The 7,500-nt window shown below is 45.9% G+C and overlaps 7 non-coding genes and 25 pseudogenes across 7 annotated transcripts; all 32 read left to right on the top strand.

Annotated features, from left to right (window-relative positions):
- Positions 1 to 30: 30 nt before the first annotated feature.
- Positions 31 to 149, top strand: LOC142134601 (5S ribosomal RNA; annotated as a pseudogene).
- An 81-nt stretch (positions 150 to 230) lies between these two features.
- On the top strand, positions 231 to 349 carry LOC142134826 (5S ribosomal RNA). Its single transcript, XR_012687105.1, has one exon. It is a non-coding gene; the product is annotated as a 5S ribosomal RNA (ribosomal RNA).
- An 84-nt stretch (positions 350 to 433) lies between these two features.
- Positions 434 to 552, top strand: LOC142134664 (5S ribosomal RNA; annotated as a pseudogene).
- Positions 553 to 635: 83 nt separating this feature from the next.
- On the top strand, positions 636 to 754 carry LOC142134644 (5S ribosomal RNA; annotated as a pseudogene).
- Positions 755 to 835: 81 nt separating this feature from the next.
- LOC142134839 (5S ribosomal RNA) lies at positions 836 to 954 on the top strand. The gene has a single exon (XR_012687117.1). It is a non-coding gene; the product is annotated as a 5S ribosomal RNA (ribosomal RNA).
- Positions 955 to 1,036: 82 nt separating this feature from the next.
- LOC142134804 (5S ribosomal RNA) lies at positions 1,037 to 1,145 on the top strand (annotated as a pseudogene).
- Positions 1,146 to 1,225: 80 nt separating this feature from the next.
- LOC142134750 (5S ribosomal RNA) lies at positions 1,226 to 1,334 on the top strand (annotated as a pseudogene).
- A 472-nt stretch (positions 1,335 to 1,806) lies between these two features.
- Positions 1,807 to 1,925, top strand: LOC142134675 (5S ribosomal RNA; annotated as a pseudogene).
- Positions 1,926 to 2,009: 84 nt separating this feature from the next.
- On the top strand, positions 2,010 to 2,128 carry LOC142134628 (5S ribosomal RNA; annotated as a pseudogene).
- Positions 2,129 to 2,212: 84 nt separating this feature from the next.
- On the top strand, positions 2,213 to 2,331 carry LOC142134831 (5S ribosomal RNA). The gene has a single exon (XR_012687110.1). It is a non-coding gene; the product is annotated as a 5S ribosomal RNA (ribosomal RNA).
- Positions 2,332 to 2,416: 85 nt separating this feature from the next.
- Positions 2,417 to 2,535, top strand: LOC142134709 (5S ribosomal RNA; annotated as a pseudogene).
- Positions 2,536 to 2,616: 81 nt separating this feature from the next.
- LOC142134624 (5S ribosomal RNA) lies at positions 2,617 to 2,735 on the top strand (annotated as a pseudogene).
- An 85-nt stretch (positions 2,736 to 2,820) lies between these two features.
- Positions 2,821 to 2,939, top strand: LOC142134627 (5S ribosomal RNA; annotated as a pseudogene).
- Positions 2,940 to 3,023: 84 nt separating this feature from the next.
- Positions 3,024 to 3,142, top strand: LOC142134722 (5S ribosomal RNA). The gene has a single exon (XR_012687092.1). It is a non-coding gene; the product is annotated as a 5S ribosomal RNA (ribosomal RNA).
- Positions 3,143 to 3,225: 83 nt separating this feature from the next.
- On the top strand, positions 3,226 to 3,344 carry LOC142134708 (5S ribosomal RNA; annotated as a pseudogene).
- An 81-nt stretch (positions 3,345 to 3,425) lies between these two features.
- On the top strand, positions 3,426 to 3,544 carry LOC142134842 (5S ribosomal RNA; annotated as a pseudogene).
- An 80-nt stretch (positions 3,545 to 3,624) lies between these two features.
- On the top strand, positions 3,625 to 3,733 carry LOC142134794 (5S ribosomal RNA; annotated as a pseudogene).
- Positions 3,734 to 3,814: 81 nt separating this feature from the next.
- On the top strand, positions 3,815 to 3,933 carry LOC142134618 (5S ribosomal RNA; annotated as a pseudogene).
- An 81-nt stretch (positions 3,934 to 4,014) lies between these two features.
- LOC142134648 (5S ribosomal RNA) lies at positions 4,015 to 4,133 on the top strand (annotated as a pseudogene).
- An 81-nt stretch (positions 4,134 to 4,214) lies between these two features.
- Positions 4,215 to 4,333, top strand: LOC142134621 (5S ribosomal RNA; annotated as a pseudogene).
- An 83-nt stretch (positions 4,334 to 4,416) lies between these two features.
- Positions 4,417 to 4,535, top strand: LOC142134852 (5S ribosomal RNA; annotated as a pseudogene).
- Positions 4,536 to 4,815: 280 nt separating this feature from the next.
- On the top strand, positions 4,816 to 4,934 carry LOC142134655 (5S ribosomal RNA). Its single transcript, XR_012687085.1, has one exon. It is a non-coding gene; the product is annotated as a 5S ribosomal RNA (ribosomal RNA).
- An 82-nt stretch (positions 4,935 to 5,016) lies between these two features.
- LOC142134785 (5S ribosomal RNA) lies at positions 5,017 to 5,125 on the top strand (annotated as a pseudogene).
- Positions 5,126 to 5,206: 81 nt separating this feature from the next.
- Positions 5,207 to 5,326, top strand: LOC142134721 (5S ribosomal RNA; annotated as a pseudogene).
- An 80-nt stretch (positions 5,327 to 5,406) lies between these two features.
- Positions 5,407 to 5,525, top strand: LOC142134705 (5S ribosomal RNA; annotated as a pseudogene).
- A 78-nt stretch (positions 5,526 to 5,603) lies between these two features.
- Positions 5,604 to 5,722, top strand: LOC142134643 (5S ribosomal RNA). The gene has a single exon (XR_012687084.1). It is a non-coding gene; the product is annotated as a 5S ribosomal RNA (ribosomal RNA).
- An 83-nt stretch (positions 5,723 to 5,805) lies between these two features.
- LOC142134681 (5S ribosomal RNA) lies at positions 5,806 to 5,925 on the top strand (annotated as a pseudogene).
- An 80-nt stretch (positions 5,926 to 6,005) lies between these two features.
- On the top strand, positions 6,006 to 6,124 carry LOC142134848 (5S ribosomal RNA; annotated as a pseudogene).
- A 270-nt stretch (positions 6,125 to 6,394) lies between these two features.
- Positions 6,395 to 6,513, top strand: LOC142134849 (5S ribosomal RNA). The gene has a single exon (XR_012687120.1). It is a non-coding gene; the product is annotated as a 5S ribosomal RNA (ribosomal RNA).
- Positions 6,514 to 6,794: 281 nt separating this feature from the next.
- On the top strand, positions 6,795 to 6,913 carry LOC142134818 (5S ribosomal RNA; annotated as a pseudogene).
- Positions 6,914 to 6,994: 81 nt separating this feature from the next.
- On the top strand, positions 6,995 to 7,113 carry LOC142134672 (5S ribosomal RNA; annotated as a pseudogene).
- Positions 7,114 to 7,394: 281 nt separating this feature from the next.
- The window catches only part of LOC142134666 (5S ribosomal RNA), a 119-nt pseudogene continuing 13 nt past the window's right edge, over positions 7,395 to 7,500 (top strand).

The following is a 7,500-nucleotide window of genomic DNA, read 5'->3' as shown; positions in this document are numbered from 1 at the left end:
ATAAGAGATGTAGGTCACTAGGAAACCAGTACCTACAGCCACACCACCCTAAACAAGCCCAATCTCATCTGATCTTGGAAGCTAAGCAGGGCCAGGCCTGGTTAGTACTTGGATGGGAGACCGCCTGGGAAATCCAGGTGCTGTAGGGCTTTTTTTTTTCTCTCTTGTTTCGGCTTCCTTCAATGCTGGTTTTGAGATGTATAAGAGATGTTGGTCACTAGGAAACCAGTACCTACAGCCACACCACCCTAAACAAGCCCAATCTCGTCTGATCTTGGAAGTTAAGCATGGCTGGGCCTGGTTAGTACTTGGATGGGAGACCACCTGGGAATACCAGGTGCTGTAGGCCTTTTTTTTTTATTATCTCTTGTTCCGGCTTCCTTCAATGCTGGTTTTGAGATGTATAAGAGATGTAGGTCATTAGGAAACCAATACCTACAGCTACACCACCCTGAACAAGCCCAATCTCGTCTGATCTTGGAAGCTAAGCAGGGCCGTGCCTTGTTAGTACTTGGATGGGAGACCACCTGGGAATACCAGGTGCTGTAGGCCTTTTTTTTTTATTATCTCTTGTTCCGGCTCCTTCAATGCTGGTTTTGAGATGTATAAGAGATGTAGGTCACTAGGAAACCAGTACCTACAGCCACACCACCCTAAACAAGCCCAATCTCATCTGATCTTGGAAGCTAAGCAGGGCCAGGCCTGGTTAGTACTTGGACGGGAGACCGCCTGGGAAATCCAGGTGCTGTAGGGCTTTTTTTTTTCTCTCTTGTTTCGGCTTCCTTCAATGCTGGTTTTGAGATGTATAAGAGATGTTGGTCACTAGGAAACCAGTACCTACAGCCACACCACCCTAAACAAGCCCAGTCTCATCTGATCTTGGAAGTTAAGCATGGCTGGGCCTGGTTAGTACTTGGATGGGAGACCACCTGGGAATACCAGGTGCTGTAGGCCTTTTTTTTATTATCTCTTGTTCCGGCTTCCTTCAATGCTGGTTTTGAGATGTATAAGAGATGTAGGTCATTAGGAAACCAACACCTACAGCCACACCACCCTGAACAAGCCTGATCTTGGAAGCTAAGTAGGGCTGGGCCTGGTTAATACTTGGATGGGAGACCAACTGGGAATCCCAGGTGCTGTAGGCCTTTCTTTTTCTCTCTTGTTCCGGCTTCCTTCAATGCTGGTTTTGAGATGTATAAGAGATGTAGGGCATTTGGAAACCAACACCTACAGCCACACCACCCTGAACAAGCCTGATCTTGGAAGCTAAGTAGGGCTGGGCCTGGTTAGTACTTGGATGGGAGACCACCTGGGAATACCAGGTGCTGTAGGCCTTTTTTTTTTCTCTCTTGTTCCGGCTTCTATCAATGCTGGTTTTCAGATGTATAAGAGATGTAGGTCATTAGGAAACCAATACCTACAGCCACACCACCCTGAACAAGTCTGATCTTGGAAGCTAAGCAGGGCCGGGGCTGGTTAATTCTTGGATGGGAGACCACCTGGGAGTTCCAGGTGCTGTAGGCCTTTTTTTTTTTCTCTCTTGTTTCAGCTTCCATCAATGCTGTTTTGAGATGTATAAGAGATGTAGGTCATTAAAAAACCAATACCTACAGCCACACCACCCTGAACAAGCCCAATCTTGTCTGATCTTGGAAGCTAAGCAGGGCCAGCGCCTGGTTAGTACTTGGATGGTAGACCACCTCGGAGTTCCAGGTCCTGTCGCCCTTTTTTTTTTTCTCTCTTGTTCCGGCTTCCATCAATGCTGGTTTGAAATGTATAAGAGATGTAGGTCATTAGGTAACCAATACCTACAGCAACACCACCCTGAACAAGCCCAATCTCATCTGGTCTTGGAAGCTAAGCAGGGCCATGCCTGGTTAGTACTTGGATGGGAGACCACCTGGGAATACCAGGTGCTGTAGGCCTTTTTTTTTTATTGTCTCTTGTTCCGGCTTCCTTCAATGCTGGTTTTGAGATGTATAAGAGATGTGGGTCACTAGGAAAGCAGTACCTACAGCCACACCACCCTAAACAAGCCCAATCTTGTCTGATCTTTGAAGCTAAGCAGGGCTGGGCCTGGTTAGTACTTGGATGGGAGACCACCTGGGAATACCAGGTGCTGTAGGCCTTTTTTTTTTATTATCTCTTGTTCTGGCTTTCTTCAATGCTGGTTTTGAGATGTATAAGAGATTTAGGTCATTAGGAAACCAATGCCTACAGCCACACCACCCTGAACAAGCCCAATCTTGTCTAATCTTGGAAGCTAAGCAGGGCTGGGCCTGGTTAGTACTTGGATGGGAGACCACCTGGGAATACCAGGTGCTGTAGGCCTTTTTTTTTTTATTATCTCTTGTTCTGGCTTCCTTCAATGCTGGTTTTCAGATGTATAAGAGATGTAGGTCATTAGAAAAACAATACCTACAGCCACACCACCCTAAACAAGCGCAATTTCATCTGATCTTGGAAGCTAAGCAGGGCCGGGCATGGTTAGTACTTGGATGGGAGACCACCTAGGAAAACCAGGTGCTGTAGGCCTTTTTTTATTATCTCTTTTTCTGGCTTCCTTCAATGCTGGTTTTCAGATGTATAAGAGATGTAGGTCATTAGGAAACCATTACCTACAGCCACACCACCCTGAACAAGCCCAATCTCGTCTGGTCTTGGAAGCTAAGCAGGGCCGTGCCTGGTTAGTACTTGGATGGGAGACCACCTAGGAAAACCAGGTGCTGTAGGCCTTTTTTTTTTTATTATCTCTTGTTCCGGCTTCCTTCAATGCTGGTTTTGAGATGTATAAGAGATGTGGGTCACTAGGAAACCAGTACCTACAGCCACACCACCCTAAACAAGCCCAATCTTGTCTGATCTTTGAAGCTAAGCAGGGCTGGGCCTGGTTAGTACTTGGATGGGAGACCACCTGGGAATACCAGGTGCTGTAGGCCTTTTTTTTTTATTATCTCTTGTTCTGGCTTTCTTCAATGCTGGTTTTGAGATGTATAAGAGATTTAGGTCATTAGGAAACCAATGCCTACAGCCAAACCACCCTGAACAAGCCCAATCTTGTCTGATCTTGGAAGCTAAGCAGGGCTGGGCCTGGTTAGTACTTGGATGGGAGACCACCTGGGAATACCAGGTGCTGTAGGCCTTTTTTTTTATTATCTCTTGTTCTGGCTTCCTTCAATGCTGGTTTTCAGATGTATAAGAGATGTAGGTCATTAGAAAAACAATACCTACAGCCACACCACCCTAAACAAGCGCAATTTCATCTGATCTTGGAAGCTAAGCAGGGCCGGGCATGGTTAGTACTTGGATGGGAGACCACCTAGGAAAACCAGGTGCTGTAGGCCTTTTTTTATTATCTCTTTTTCTGGCTTCCTTCAATGCTGGTTTTCAGATGTATAAGAGATGTAGGTCATTAGGAAACCATTACCTACAGCCACACCACCCTGAACAAGCCCAATCTCATCTGATCTTGGAAGCTAAACAGGGCTGGGCTTGGTTAGTACTTGGATGTGAGACCACCTGGGAATACCAGGTGCTGTAGGCCTTTTTTTTTCTTTCTTGTTCCGGCTTCCATCAATGCTGGTTTTGAGATGTATAAGAGATGTAGGTCATTAGGAAACCAATACCTACAGCCACACCACCCTGAACAAGCCTAATCTTGGAAGCTAAGCAAGGCTGGTCTTGGTTAGTACTTGGATGGGAGACCACCTGGGAATACCAGGTGCTGTAGGCCTTTTTTTTTTCTCTCTTGTTTAGGCTTCCTTCAATGCTGGTTTTGAGATGTATAAGAGATGTAGGTCATTAGGAAACCAATACCTACAGCCACACCACCCTGAACAAGCCCAATCTCATCTGATCTTCAAAGCTAAGCAGGGCTGGGCTTGGTTAGTACTTGGATGGGAGACCACCTAGGAATACCAGGTGCTGTAGGCCTTTTTTTTTTCTCTCTTGTTTCAGCTTCCTTTAATGCTGATTTTGAGATGTATAAGAGATGTAGGTCATTAGAAAACCAATACCTACAGCCACACCACCCTGAACAAGCCCAATTCCATCTGATCTTGGAAACTAAGCAGGGCAGCGCCTGGTTAGTACTTGGATGAGAGACCACTTGGGAATACCAGGTGCTGTAGGCCTTTTTTTTTTCTCTCTTGTTTCGGCTTTTGTCAATGCTGATTTTAAGATGTATAAGAGATGTAGGTCATTAGAAAACCAATACTTACAGCCACACCACCCTGAACAAGCTCAATCTCGTCTGATCTTGGAAGCTAAGCAGGGCCGGGCCTGGTTAGTACTTGGATGGGAGACCACCTGGGAATACAGGGTACTGTAGGTTTTTTTTTTTATTATCTCTTGTTCTGGCTTGCTTCAATGCTGGTTTTGAGATGTATAAGAGATGTAGGTCATTAGGAAATCAATACCTACAGCTATACCTCCCTAAACAAGCCCAATCTCGTCTGATCTTGGAAGCTAAGCAGGGCCAGGCCTGATTAGTACTTGGATGGGAGACCACCTGGGAATATCAGGTGCTGTAGGCCTTTTTTTTTTTCTCTCTTGTTTCGGCTTCATTCAATGCTGGTTTTGAGATGTATAAGAGATGTAGGTCATAAGGAAACCAATACCTACAGCCACACCACCCTAAACAAGCCCAATATCGTCTGATCTTGGAAGCTAAGCAGGACCGGCTCCTGGTTAGTACTTTGATGGTAGACCACCTGGGAGTTCCAGGTGCTGTCGCCCTTTTTTTTTTCTCTTGTTCCGACTTCCTTCAATGCTGGTTTGAAATGTATAAGAGATGTAGGTCATTAAGGAACCAATACCTACAGCCACACCACCCTGAACAAGCCCAATCTCATCTGAACTTGGAAGCTAAGCAGGGCTGGGTTTGGTTAGTACTTGGATGGGAGACCACCTGGGAATACCAGGTGCTGTAGGCCTTTTTTTTATTATCTCTTGTTTCGGCTTCCTTCAATGCAGCTTTTGAGATGTATAAGAGATGTTGGTCATTAGGAAACCAATATGTACAGCCACACCACCCTGAAGAAGCCTAATCTTGGAAGCTAAGCAGGGTTGGGCCTGGTTAGTACTTGGATGGGACACCACCTGGGAATACCAGGTGCTGTAGGCCTTTTTTTTTTCTCTCTTTTTCCGGATTCCTTCAATGCTGGTTTTGAGATGTATAAGAGATGTAGGTCATTAGAAAACTAATACCTATGGCCACACCACCCTGAACAAGCCCAATCTCATCTGATCTTGGAAGCTAAGCAGGGGCAGGTCTGGTTATTTACTTGGATGGGAGACCACCTGGGAATACCAGGTGCTGTAGGCCTTTTTTTTTCTCTCTTTTTCCGACTTCCATCAATGCTGGTTTTGAGATGTATAAGAGATGTAGGTCATTAGGAAACCAATACCTACAGCCACACCACCCTACACAAACTCAATCTCATCTGATCTTGGAAGCTAAGCAGGGCTGGGCCTGGTTAGTACTTTGATGGTAGACCACCTGGGAGTTCCAGGTGCTGTCGCCCTTTTTTTTTTCTCTTGTTCCGACTTCCTTCAATGCTGGTTTGAAATGTATAAGAGATGTAGGTCATTAAGGAACCAATACCTACAGCCACACCACCCTGAACAAGCCCAATCTCATCTGAACTTGGAAGCTAAGCAGGGCTGGGTTTGGTTAGTACTTGGATGGGAGACCACCTGGGAATACCAGGTGCTGTAGGCCTTTTTTTTTATTATCTCTTGTTCCGGCTTCCTTCAATGCAGCTTTTGAGATGTATAAGAGATGTTGGTCATTAGAAAACTAATACCTATGGCCACACCACCCTGAACAAGCCCAATCTCATCTGATCTTGGAAGCTAAGCAGGGGCAGGCCTGGTTATTTACTTGGATGGGAGACCACCTGGGAATACCAGGTGCTGTAGGCCTTTTTTTTTCTCTCTTTTTCCGACTTCCATCAATGCTGGTTTTGAGATGTATAAGAGATGTAGGTCATTAGGAAACTAATACCTACAGCCACACCACCCTACACAAACTCAATCTCCTCTGATCTTGGAAGCTAAGCAGGGCTGGGCCTGGTAAGTACTTGGATGGGAGACCACCTGGGAATACCAGGTGCTGTAGGCCTTTTTTATTTCTCGCTTGTTCCGGCTTCCATCAAAGCTGGTTTTCAGATGTATAAGAGATGTAAGTCAGTAGGAAACCAATACCTACAGCCACACCACCCTGAACAAGCCTGATCTTGGAAGCTAAGCAAGGCCAGGCCTGGTTAGTACTTGGATGGTAGACCACCTGGGAGTTCCAGGTGCTGTCTGCCTTTTTTTTTTCTCTCTTGTTCCGGCTTCCTTCAATGCTGGTTTGAAATGTATAAGAGATGTAGGTTATTAGGAAACCTATACCTACAGCCCCACCACCCTGAACAAGCCCAATCTCATCTGATCTTGGAAGCTAAGCAGGGCTGGGCCTGGTTAGTACTTGGATGGGAGACCACCTGGGAATACCAGGTGCTGTAGGCCTTTTTTTTCTCTCTTTTTCCGACTTCCATCAATGCTGGTTTTGAGATATATAAGAGATGTAGGTCATTAGGAAACCAATACCTACAGCCACACCACCCTGCACAAGCCCAATCTCATCTGATCTTGGAAGCTTAGCAGGGCCAACGCCTGGTTAGTACTTGGATGGTAGACCACCCTGGGAGTTCCAGGTGCTGTCGCCCTATTTTTTTTTTTCACTTCTTCCGGCTTCCTTCAATGCTGGTTTGAAATGTATAAGAGATGTAGGTCATTAGCAAAGCAATACATACAGCCACACCACCCTGAACAAGCCCTATCTCGTCTGATCTTGGAAGCTAAGCAGGGCTGTGCATGGTTAGTACTTGGTTGGGAGACCACCTGGTAATACCAGCTGCTGTAGGCCTTTTTTTTTTCTCTCTTGTTCCGGATTCCTTCAATGCTGGTTTTGAGATGTATAAGAGATGTAGGTCATTAGGAAACTGACACCTACGGCCACACCACCCTGAACAAGCCCAATCTCATCTGATCTTGGAAGCTAAGCAGGGGCAGGCCTCATTAGTACTTGAATGGGAGACCACCTGGGAATACCAGGTGCTGTAGGCCATTTTTTTTCTCTCTTGTTCCGGATTCTTTCAATTCTGGTTTTGAGATGTATAAGAGATGTAGGTCATTAGGAAACTAAAACCTATGGCCACGCCACCCTGAACAAGCCCAATCTCGTCTGATCTTGGAAGCTAAGCATGTCCACCACCTGGTTAGTACTTGGATGGTAGACCACCTGGGAGTTCCAGGTGCTGTCACCCTTTTTTTTTTTCTCTCTTGTTCCCCCTTCCTTCAATGCTGGTTTAAAATGTATAGGAGATGTAGGTCATTAGGAATCCAATACCTACAGCCAAACCACCCTGAACAAGCCCAATCTCATCTGATCTTGGAAGCTAAGCAAGGCCAGGCCTGGTTAGTACTTGGATGGGAGACCACCTGGGAGTTGCA

Source organism: Mixophyes fleayi, unplaced genomic scaffold (assembly GCF_038048845.1).
Source record: "Mixophyes fleayi isolate aMixFle1 unplaced genomic scaffold, aMixFle1.hap1 Scaffold_574, whole genome shotgun sequence".
In the NCBI taxonomy this organism is placed as follows: Eukaryota; Metazoa; Chordata; class Amphibia; order Anura; family Limnodynastidae; genus Mixophyes; species Mixophyes fleayi.
Note: the sequence above shows the minus strand (reverse complement) of the source record. Positions and strands in the feature narration are given on the sequence as shown.